General features: G+C 42.4%; 1 long non-coding RNA gene across 2 annotated transcripts; it reads right to left on the bottom strand.

Annotated features, from left to right (window-relative positions):
* Nucleotides 1-929: 929 nt before the first annotated feature.
* LOC311023205 lies at nucleotides 930-2,362 on the bottom strand. 2 transcript variants are annotated; one of them, XR_014598190.1, is made up of 5 exons: nucleotides 2,303-2,362; nucleotides 1,844-1,901; nucleotides 1,602-1,663; nucleotides 1,375-1,493; nucleotides 930-1,237 (listed from the first exon to the last, which is right to left on the bottom strand). It is a non-coding gene; the product is annotated as an uncharacterized lncRNA (long non-coding RNA). The 2 variants fall into 2 exon arrangements; XR_014598191.1 differs by having other exon boundaries at nucleotides 1,608-1,663.
* Between the last annotated feature and the right edge of the window lie 9,950 nt (nucleotides 2,363-12,312).

Genomic DNA, 12,312 nt, shown 5'->3' with positions numbered 1-12,312 from the left:
TGTTTTGGAGTCTGCATGCAGGCAAGCCCCCCCGGCTCTGTCCTTCCTGCGGCGAATCAACGCGCGCCTCATTACATATTATACAATGCACATCCGGACCAGTCAAAACCTCGCGCGTAATCTCGCGTGATAAAATCGCGGTACGAAAAAGGGTCAGAACAAGCTCAATGTTTGATTAAAATTTTATTTTTTTTTTTCTAATAAGTTTTACGAATTGATCCAAAGCGATCCAAGGGGGGCTGGATACGTATAAAACCAGGTTATGACTCCTTTAAGTAAATAAGTGAATCTGTCAAGGCATCATGCCGACAATGCAGCCTGTGGCGTTTGAACGCACCTCCAAGACACAAAAAAGCGACTGTGTGGTTCTTTTAACGGTTTAATTTCCCAAAGCAGGTGAAAACACAGACATACTTGATTACATAATAGTAATACATTTCAAAAATAACGAAAAAGCCATCAAATTAACGAACTGAATAATCCAAAATCCATAAACAACAGTGGCCGCGTTTCCCAGGGCCGCGTTTCCCAGATTCGTTAAGAAGCTCTTAAGTGCTAAGATCTTCTTAGGAGCGCTCTTAAGAACGCTGTGAAAGAAGGATGTGTTTCCCAGAGTCGCTCTTAGCTTAAGAAGATCTTTCACTAAGAAGGAAACGTAAGATCGAGCTGACCCACTCTTAACAGCCTTCTTAGCGACCAACACTGCATGAAAAGTCGGATTTTCGTCCCTGTAAACGCCCGAAAATCTCCCTAATATATATATATATATATATATATATACATATGTTTATATATATATATGTATATTTATACATACACACATTTATTTTTATTTATTTATATATTTATAAATATAAATATGAATGAATTAATTGAGGAAAGGAAAAATTGCCAGGAGGAAGTATTCAAAGAAAGAGCTTTATTGACAACACAACACACAACTGTACAAATTTGCCCACACAACAAACAAATGAACTGGCAACATTCTGTCCGAATTTGGTCAATTTTACAGCCGCCTGCGGTGCGTGGCCCTGTACTTGGGAGTCTTCTCTAATCGCGACTGTAGAGTCGCACAGAGCTCGGTGAGCTCCTGGCTACGAGAGGATGGAGGTCGCACAATCCATCCAGACACCCCGCCAACGACGCCGTCCTCCTCATCAGACATCATGTCTGTGGTGGCGCACTTCCAACGGTCCGCCTCATCACCAGCAAGCACACTCCGTCTCGCTTCCAGCAGCTGTAAAACAATCAATAAAGACAATCAGTACTGCGCGATGCACTGCGCATGGACACAACACATCTATTAATGCACCTGAAAAATAGGTTTAGGTAGGTTTGGTCACATTGACCAAAAACGGATCTAATAAGTCTTACCCTCTTTCTCCTGGAACGACTCCGAGCTGACGTCTTCACAGCTTCCGCCTGCGATGCGAGATCAGGCTGTGTGTGTCTGAAGCTCCTGCGTACTGTTTCATAGTATGTCTTACAGGCAGCTGGAAAACAATTAAATGAGTGGTATGAATACAGTTAAGATCGGTATCTACTGTTAACGCATCTATTTCCTCATACAGCAGAATGAAAGCATATTCTTTAAATCGTACCCTTACTCCGGTTCGTAGCGCCTACAATTCGTCTCCGAGTTGTGAAGACGGCGTACTGCTTCCTGTAAAAGACCAACATACACTTAACAAAGCAACTTAACGTTACACTGGTTCATCTCTCTTGTTCTTTTACAAGGCTACTATGCTACTTTTAGCTTGGACTATTAGCGTTTAAGCTACTTTTAGCTTGGGCTTGCTTTGCTAATTTTAGCTTAGCTAGCAGTCACCGAACATATTCTTACCGCAATCATCCTGAGAGTCTCCAGCAGTCCTGGGACATCCTGAGAGTCTCCAGCAGTCCTGGATATAAGAATTATAACATGTAAACCACATTTTCTTTGTGGTTTACACTCATTTTTTTCGGGCGACTCATTTTCCCCCCACTGAATGAGTCGCCCGGTGTCTGCCGTCCCTTTAGCGGACAACGGTGCACGGCGTTATTAATCACCGTTAGTAAATATATAACCACGGTTTAACATAAGCACTATATTATTAGTTAACGTCGGTAAAAACGGCACATTTTCCGCTTCGCTTGCGCTCGCTAACCTCTATGGTAAATTAGCGTCAGTAGGCTAGCCGGCTGCCAGGACCTTCGATTCGTAACGTTAACGTACAATGCCAACAACAATAAAGTAACGTTCATTATCAATACGATTTAAAAGTCAGCTGGAAACGTAAAAGTCATGTTACAGTATACTTACATGTGTACGCGGTTTGTGTCGGGCTGTCGCCAGAATCACCGCAGTCGTCCGCCATTATCCAAAACTTGTGAAGTCAGACGAGCCGCAATGCATTTTGGGAAGTTGAGTAGATTTAGCAAGGTCCGCTGTACTCAGAAATTCTTGCCAATGCAGTATACATCCGGGCATTTCTCGCGTGCACAAATTCACATACTATTGTATGTGAACGCACTATGTACTCAAATTTACGTCACAATTAAGTACGAGTAGGACGTTAGTATGGCATTTCTAACACAGCCGAGATCTATGATCTATGAACCCATCCTTGACCCTCAGAACTACGACCAGCCATTATAAAGCAGTTTATAGTTGTTAATGTTGTGTCAAAAGGTACTGCATTTAAACATGTTACTGCGCAAGTTTCCTGGCTTCATCCCCATCCGGACAGACATTTTTATGGAAAGCCAATAGAAGTTTGGAGCTTGCAGGGAACAGACACGTCATACCCAGCATCATTTCTGCCTGTTGAGCGCATTGCTGGGAGATGTGTGGTTAACACATCCACTGTGCATTTAAGCACAGAAAGGGTCACTGTAGTCATGCCACTATGCACAGTGGTTGAGCTCTAGGAGACTGTGATGTTGTTTGCATGAATGTACATTTTACCTTCATTCATGCAAACAACATCACGGTTGAGCTCTAGGAGACTGTGATGTTGTTTGCATGAATGTACATTTTACCTTTGTGGCAAAGCCTGATTAAAAGTAATTGTTGAAGCAAATTGTTTTGTGTATCTTTGGATGAAGATGAAATTAAGTTATATCTTTGAATGAAGATGAACTGAAGTTAACACCTTTCAGAAAAATGTCACCTGGGGGAAAACTCCCCCTGCTACCCTGATTTGCATTTGTATAGCTCACAGCATTTTCATTTACATGTTAAAGCCTCCCCTAGGATTACGGGGAGGGGGGTCATGGGGGGACAACTGCCAAGCAAGGCCCACGTCAATTCCCGGCAATTTACGTCCGTTTTCGGTGTTTCCTGCAAATTGCCGTTTGCAGTCGTAAACCTGAACTTCCACGTCAATTTACAGGGCCGCTAACTGACGAAAATCCCACTTTTCATGCAGTGCAAATGCTCAGTGATCAAGCCGCGTCAGGGAAATTTATATTCTCCACTTTTCGAAATAAAACAATGCTCAATGTAGAAATACGCTCATAGCTGCGGACCACTGGTGCAAGAAACATAGGCTCATAGTAGAGAAGAAAAAACAACTTTTTATTGAATTACAGGTTTAAGTTTTCCACACACATCTGCATATATGAGTTTATAGTACTACACATAAAAAAAACAAAGTAAAGAAAAAGCCAAAGTCCATGGCTGCAATACAGCACATTCTCGCTGCGAACCAACAGCGTCGCCGTGCGTGAAGCCAGACGGTTTCCATAAATGCATACGGGCATCAGCACTTCTCCCCACTGGACGTGCTGTCAGACCGGGCTGTCCAGGCAAAGTACCGGCTGCCCCGTGCGGAGATCCAACGGCTGATCACTCTGTTGTCTCCACACATCCAGAGAGCAACCCGCTGCAATTTTGCCCTCAGCCCGGAGGTGCAGCTCCTGGCTGCGCTGCGTTTTTACGCAGTGGGGAGCTTCCTGGAGGTGGTGGGGGACGGCACCGGCCTCAGCAAGGCATCGGTGTCACGGAGTGTGGCAGCTGTGACACCGATTCTCCTGCGCCATGCCCGGACCCACATAAAGATGCCCACCACACGGGACGATGTCCGCCAGGTCCACCAAGGGTTCCACGCAGTGGCTGGGATCCCTCGGGTGATCGGTGTGGTGGATGGCACCCTCATTCCATTCTCACATGTGTGTGCCTATATCCACGGGGGTATATATGCGCTAATGGGCTTGATGACTACTTGGATACAGCTGTTGGTACAAACACACACACACACACACACACACACACACACACACAATACATGCGTAGCCTAATTGCACCTGTGTGGGGGGACCACGGGGCGCTGTGTGTGACTTATGCGCTGATAAAGAGGTGGGTGATTGATTTACCTGGCTCCTTCTTAGCCGAACCCTTCTTAAGAGCCTTCTTAAGTCCTTAAGAACGATCGAATCTGGGAAACGCGGCCATTATATGTAGCAGCAGTGAGTACCCCTATGGAGTCAGAATGGTACGGTCTTTTTTTCATAACCACATTTTGCGATGATTTGATGAACAGTGAATGAGACTCCTCCGAATCCAATCAACGACTATTCGGGGTCACCTCTAGTGTTAACAAAAGTCAAAACGAACCAGCCTACCCAGCACCCCTCAAAACAAACTCCAGTATATGGTTATTGTCCCCAGCACTTTTCAAAATAAACTGACGCCCCACTTCTGCAGCCGTCTTGTCTGTGGATTTCACTGAAAAAAATGTCATGCAGAGATTATTATTTTATCTTTTTTAACTTTAGTTTCTTTTGGATTTTTGTGCGTATTATGGAGCCGTTTTGGTCCGTGTTTGTAAGTCTTTTTTTTCCTGGATAAAATTTTCTAAAGTTGCAACAGTGTGTGATTGAAATCCACCACGGTCTGCTTCCCGTTCAAGGCATCTCCTCCTTCGGATGCCGAGACTTTGTGTTTATTAATTAAGCTTTCACTGACTGTATCACATCTGTGCACATGTCTTAAAAAATAAAAGGAACAGGAGCAGGACCCACGCACTTTTGACTACACTGTGGCGCCGTCAAAATACAGGAGATTAAGTTGATATCTCAGTCTATCACTGTAGACACACTGTCGTAATTACTGGGAGTCGTAATACCGGGCATACTTAGGTCGGGGAAATGGGAGGTCGGACTAATGGACAAAAAAATATAGAAATGTATGGTCGGAGAAATGGGAAGTCAAAATTTTGGGTAGTCGGAGAAATAGAGAGTCGGACTAATGGACGCAAAAATTAAGAAATGTATGGTCGGAGAAATGGGAAGTCAGAGAAATGGGAAGTCGGACAAATGGGAAGTCGGACAGACGCCATGCGCCCGGGAGAAAGTCCTGTGTTTCTTTGGGGGGTTTTCCTCGATGGACGGTCAAAGCATAGCATGACCCACTAACAACCCCACCCCACAAACTTTCACCACTTAGACCATGTCCTCTAACTTTCTGATATGGGTTTGGGTTGACAGTGGCCCTGGTATCAGACTCTGGGCAGCACACCTATCTGATGAGTTGGGAGTATGTTGAATTTGTTTTTAAAACAAAATAAATGGAGACTTAAATAGAATAGATAGCATCCCCCCATCACATTCAGTGGTCAGCTTGGATTGGCCAAAGCATCGTCCCAATATGTGCAATGCTTTAGCCTAAATGTTGGCCTGAAGCCAAGCTCAGGTCCACATTTATTTTTCTTTTAGCCCAAACCTGACTTGAAAACCCAAACTCATCATTATATATCAAAGCTCTCCTTGTATTCCTCCCTCTATTTGCTTTTCTCAGACGCTGGCAGCCTTCTCTGTGTAATCAGCCAATCCATCATGATGGAGGAACTAAAGAGAAACTGTAAATATGAATACAACAGAAACAGTGGCAACAAGCCCACATTCACACACAAATATTCTTTAAACATCTGCCCACTGACAGAGCACACCCTCAAGTAATCACACCGACAACCCGCTGATGTGGACCAGAGCCAAAACGAGGAATAACTGATGACGTCCCCAATACTGTCTGACTATTTGAGAATCTGTTTCTGCCTGTTGCATATGACTCTTCTCAAAATAACGTCTTTTTATGACCTGCAGTTTATTTCACAATGTACACATCAGTCATACAAAGACATATCATATACTATGATACATCATATTTCAAACTGACTCAGAACTTCCATCTGGATTTGATGGATTTCGGGGACGGCACGTAGCACATGTACCGATACACTGGATACAGATATGCAGTGGTCTTGTCTGTACGTATATCTGCCTCGTCTGTGAAGCATTGTGGATCATCTGTGGTTTGCTTCTGCCACCTTTCTCCTGCTTTCTTGGGGGTTATTTTCATAAACACCCATGAAGATTCCCATAAACGTGTAACCCGAGTGAGCAGAACTCCTGTGATAACACTCTCTCGTTATCTCGCAGCCTCGGTACGTCTGCTCGACTGAACCGGTGTCAGGGAATGATGAGCATGCTGCCTCCCACCTCGGCCTCCCTAATCCGCCCCCCAATCTAATTCTCTGAGCTGTTGATATTACAAACCTACCACACAACAGCCGTGCTGTTCACGGAAAATGTCACCATGATCCCTGCTTGTAGGGATGTGTGCATGTGTTTGTTCATGCCTGCTCTTCATTGGGGTTTTCTGTTTTCTTATGTCAATATTTGTCAGTTTCTAGAAATCCACTGGCACCCGGAAGGTCCTTACATTATAATATGCACTTAAAATCCCAAACCCTTTATTTAGAAATTAGACTTAAATCCAGATGCATCCACTTCCCCACTGTCCCTGTTTTCAGTCTAATCCTGGTAAATGGACCTGCGTTTATATAGCAGCTCCTCAAGGCGCTTTACACTACATTCACTTTCACCCGTTCACACACACATTCATACACTGATGGCAGAGGACCGCCTACACATCAGGATCTAACTCACTCATACATGTACGCTGGAGCAGCATGCACCTCGGCATGCAGACTGGAGGAGCCGGGATTCGAACCGCCGGTCTTCTGTCAACTCGCTCAGCCATCCTGGTTGTAATCATATTCAGGATGTGATGTGAAATATAACGTTCACCACTGCCAGTTTATGATGTGTTGTCATGTTATGTTTAAATATACTAAAGGCATTATTTAATGGTACCTTTTGGTAAATTCAAGAGAAATCTACACACAAATAGACAAAGTAGCAAAATTACAACGTTCCTGTTAAACAATGTGCAGTGCTCACATGCATCCATATATGTAACAGCTCAATTGTTCTACATTAAGAAATCATAACCTGCTGCTTTCCTAAAATATGTTGCAACGTGTCTTAGATTATTTACTATAATATCCACACAGATATGTGGGAGTAGTAAATGAGGCCATTTACACAGAGAGAAGATATTATTTACATTGAAATCTAAGTGCTGACATCTAACAGTTCTAACAGTTTAGAAGGTTAAATGTCTAAAAAAGGACGTTACCATATGACGAGACTGCATGGTCTGCATAGGAGGAAGGACAGGATGGATGCATGCGTCAAACACAGGACTTTCACTCTGGAGGCTGGTGTTTGTGTCCTGTGTGAAACTAAAAGTAACCTTTTTTAAGCAAAACAGGATCTTTTACTAAACTGAACCAAGTAGTTTGTTGTGTATGAATGTGATTTTGAGAGCCCCTGATGACTAAAAGAGCCTGGAAGTGTGCGTTTCACACCATGTATGATATGAGTTGTATATTCCACGGTGTGTGGCTCCATCAGGGCATCTCAACCTGAATGATCCCTTCACTGACCTTTCCAACACAAAGAACTCGTTCTGAACTCGCTGTTCTCTTGGTATCTCCTTCTTTCACTCTCCCTCTCCTCTAATTTGAGCGTCCCTCCCCACCTCCGACTCTCTCTGTGGCCTCAAGTTGAATCGGCAGAAAAACTACTTATTGTGAAAACACAGTCGCATACCATTCTAGTACATTCCCTTCGCATTCTGTGTTAAGGCTTCCGTCCTTGACCACTTGGGAAGCTATTCTTTTGAATTTGACCAAGAAGAAGATCCGCGAAGAATACTTACCAAAGCAACAAAAGAGTGGAGTCTCCTTAAATATGTTTGGTGAGACGATCCTTGAGCTCCTTGACGTTACAGTTGTGTTCTTTCCTATTGTCTTCTCTGTTATATTTCCTGCTTTCTGCTATCCTCGACCTCATCTCCCTCCCTGCACTTTCATTTCCTCTCCTCTTTGTCGGTCACCGCCTCTCTCATACATAGCTGATTAGAAAGTCATATCTCCGAAATATGTCATAATATTCAGGTTTAAGAAAAGATGTGTGCTGAGCATACGGCTTGGAAAAAAGCATTGTGATGTCCATGGGGGAACGATTGTCAAAAGACTTGATCTGCATTCTGATTTAGTTTGCTTTCCTGTTTTCTCCACCTCTCTTCTCTCCGAGCCTCTGATCTCTAGTCTCATTTCCTGTTCTTCCCGTTTCCTCATATCAAACACGTCTGAACCTCCAAAATGCTTGAAATTACATTAATTATGCATTGACAGCTAATTATCCTTGAGAGAATCAAAATGACCACCATTATGAATAGAAAAAAATCCGTTTTTCAACCTCATTAGATGAAAATGTAATTTTATAATTTAGTAAACATTTTTTAGACCATTGTTATACTTGTGTATACCTTGTGTTTCCAGAGAGCAAGCCAGGGATGCTAGGATCTGTATGTGTTACCTTTACCTACAGATGGAAGAATTATTCAGATTAGAAATACAATCATGTAAAAATACTTATTAGAATAAAACTTAAACAATTTATTATTCCCTGATAATTTTACAGGAAATTATGTAATGGAGCAGACTGTGATTTTACATGTATATATAGTTACAATAAAAATCGAAATGTATAATTACATTTTTACATATACAACGGGTGTTTCAGTTTAAGCAGTAACAATGCGTCCGTGGTTGTGCGCAGTAAGTAACATAGATGATAATAAACACAGAGGAGTGAGTTTGATTGAAAGTATGAGGATCACTGCGAGGGTCACCAGTTAAGCCAGTCACTGGTTAAACTGGAACTGTTGCATCCTGAATGCTTTCAGATCCAGTGATGACATTGTTTGTATGCAATGTGTTTGAATTATTATTATTTCAGGTCATGGTTCACTGAGTATGGATCACCATTTTAACTGCATGTGAAACTTTTCTAATATTTTCTTCTTTTGTTTGAGTTGAGGTTTGTTTGAATTCAAAGCCCATTTTATGCAATACATAATAGCACTTTGAATTTGCTTCACTAAAACCAGTTTAGTGACTAAATACCTAACAGGCAGAAGAGTAAGGGGAACCCGAACAACATGCTGCTGAATTAAAAAGGAAAGGGGAGCAGGAGTAGTAGTCATTGACGCTGAGACAACGGGCCCCTGGGTACAGAGACAACTGGCCCCTGGGTACAGAGACAATGGGCCCTGGGTACAGAGATGCAAAAGGCCCCTGGGTACAGAGACAACGGGCCCCCGGGTACAGAGACAATGGGCCCTGGGTACAGAGACAACTGGCCCCTGGGTTCAGAGATGCAAAAGGCCCCACCACCTTCCTACATCGGAGCAAGACATTTGTCTCATTGTTTAGTCTCTTGACGATGTTGGTTTGTGTCTTTTGACTCTCGTCCAGGTTGGTTTGTTTCTTTTTGAGCTAACTTTTGCAGATGAAGTGAAGGGGGGCCCTGACACTTTTGTTCCGTGGGCCCATGGTCGTAGTATTGTCTAGAAATGCAGTGGACAGATAAATAGATAGATGGAGATGTTCATTTCACGACCCTATGAACAGATCATTCAATGTTCAAACTGATCAGGGATCAGATAAATGCTACAACAGCTTGGTGCATAGTGTTCGACAAACAGTTTTTCTCAGTCGCTTTGGTGCTTTTCTCACATCACTATTAACATTTTCACAGCAGTTAGTGCATTTCTCAAAACAATTAGTGCAAACTGCAAAACCTAGTGGATAACCTGCAAAAGCACGTCACTTGCTCAAAATGGATAGCCCATTCCTCAAAAGCAAGTATTCATGTCAATGAAACTGCCAGTGTCATCAAAATGAGAAGTTTTGACACCATCGTTTATGAACAAGATAGTCAAATGGCTTTGTCATGTTTTCATAATGACAGTTTATTCTCTCAGTGCAACAAAAGGTTAGAACTTGGTGACACTACCTGAAAATGTTGAACAAATGTGAACAATATAACACTACATTGTAACTGAACACAGGTAAATCATGCTGGCACATCCAGACGTTCCTGTCTGTCTGGCCACATATTTTCATCTACATCACAACGGATATCATCCCTTGCAATGCAGTGAGGAAAGTATCTCCTTGACTGAGTGAAAGCTGAAGTTCACCTGAGAGCAATTGTTCAATTTAGGAGACATTTCCAGGAAAAAATTATCAAGAAAGGTATAAAATTTGCGTGACAGAATTTGATAACTTGTTCAACAATTTTGTATGTAATGACTCAAGCAATGAAATGAATACTATTAGTTCTATTCAGCATCCATAAGTATAGTTCATTTTGACTGACATGACATAAGCAAATGATAATGTTATAAAACAGCAGAGAATTGTATGAAAGCAACTGATACATGTCCAAAAGCACTTGCAATTTGTTCAGAGGAAGGACACATTGCTACTATAATGTGCACAAATGACTAAATGTTGTGGAGGTTGAACTAATAGTTGTGAGAATTTTCATTCTGATCTGAGAAAAGCACCAAAGCGACTGAGAAAAACTGTAATAAAAAACAGCATAGATCAGATCCCTGCTCCCTCGCCATCTGCTTCATCTTCCTCTCTTCGTTTCTGTCGCTGCTTGTTGCCCCGTCGAGAGACGACGAGTCGACGGTTTTCCTCCTGTACAAACCGCCGTGCAGACTGACAAAAGGCTGACACCCCATCTACAGTATCTTGACACTCCCTGTCTCTATATTCTTGTATGTCAGCAGTATCTCCAGTTCCCCCTCCGCCGTCTTCCTTTTCATAACAGCAATAAGAAAAGTCTGAGTCACTGATTCCAGCTTATCGGCTTCACATGGAAGATGTCAAGGGACAAACTCTTTGCTGTTGTATTGCATTGGAACTACTATGAGCAGAAGACAGGTGGGTGAGAGAGGACAGTTATTATCTGCATGACCACAAAAGGTCATATTTAAGAACTAAAAAATGCCACATACATTTTGTTTTATGTATGCCACTGATCAAAGATTACCATGGAGAGTGACTGATAAGGCTGAAAAGCCTCTCCATAGGATTAAAGCAGAGGAACAGCAGTCATACATGTTCACTGGCCGAAAAAACGTAACTCCTGTTGGATGAAACGTGAGCAGTGAGGACCAAGTGTGTTGGTTTCCATAGTAACATGTCTGCGACTAGCACAAGGTTAACTACGTTTTCACCAAAAATTATGCATGTAGAGTCAAAATTGTGGCATTGGGAGTGAGTTTAATATAATTTTTTAATACCTTTTTACACCTGCTATGCAGTCTTTCAATGATTTCATCCACTCTTGCTCTGAACATTCCATGCAATACAAACCCATTTTAAAATCTGAAATTATCTGACAACTTTAACTAGGATTTCGAGAAAACCGCACGTACCATCAGAATGAACGTTTGATCCAATAAATTCCAGTCTTGTAAACGTTTTAAATGTCTTATCACGTTGTTAAGTTAGAGTATGGCGACCTTGTAAAGCCCCGAAGTCAAGCATCTTTTAGCTCTCTTCTCGTCGATTTCCCTTTGTTTTCAATCAGAAAATGTTGCACACATTTTTGAGATTTTCACAAGAGAGATAGGGTGAGAAGCTCAGTCATCCGTGAGGGACTCGGAGTAGAGCAGCTGCTCCTTTGCGTTGAAAGGAGACAGCTGAGGTGGTTCGCGCATCTGGTAAGGATTTACATTTAGGGCATTTAGCAGATGCTTCTGTCCAAAGTGACTGACAATAAGTACATTTGTCAAAAGAAAGAAACCACAACATATCATTGCGGATTAAATAAGAGCTAAAAAATAGAAACAAGGGATAGGTCCTCGTCTAGATACATTAGTAGCTGTTCAGCAAAACATACCTTAAGAACAACAGTGCTATGATCAGAGTTCTATAGGTAAGGGTTTTTTTCTGGGGGGGGGGGGGGGGGGGGGGTGTTAGTGGGTCATGCTATATAGAGTCGAGGTAAAGTCTGAACAGGTCTTGAGTCTTGAGCCTTTTTCGGAAGATGGCAAATGACTCTGCTGTAGGGATGTCACGAGAACCGATACTTGCGGTACCTTTCGATTCTAAAATG

The sequence above is a fragment of the Eutrigla gurnardus genome (genome assembly GCF_963514095.1).
Source record: "Eutrigla gurnardus genome assembly, chromosome: 2".
NCBI lineage: Eukaryota > Metazoa > Chordata > Actinopteri > Perciformes > Triglidae > Eutrigla > Eutrigla gurnardus.
Note: the sequence above shows the minus strand (reverse complement) of the source record. Positions and strands in the feature narration are given on the sequence as shown.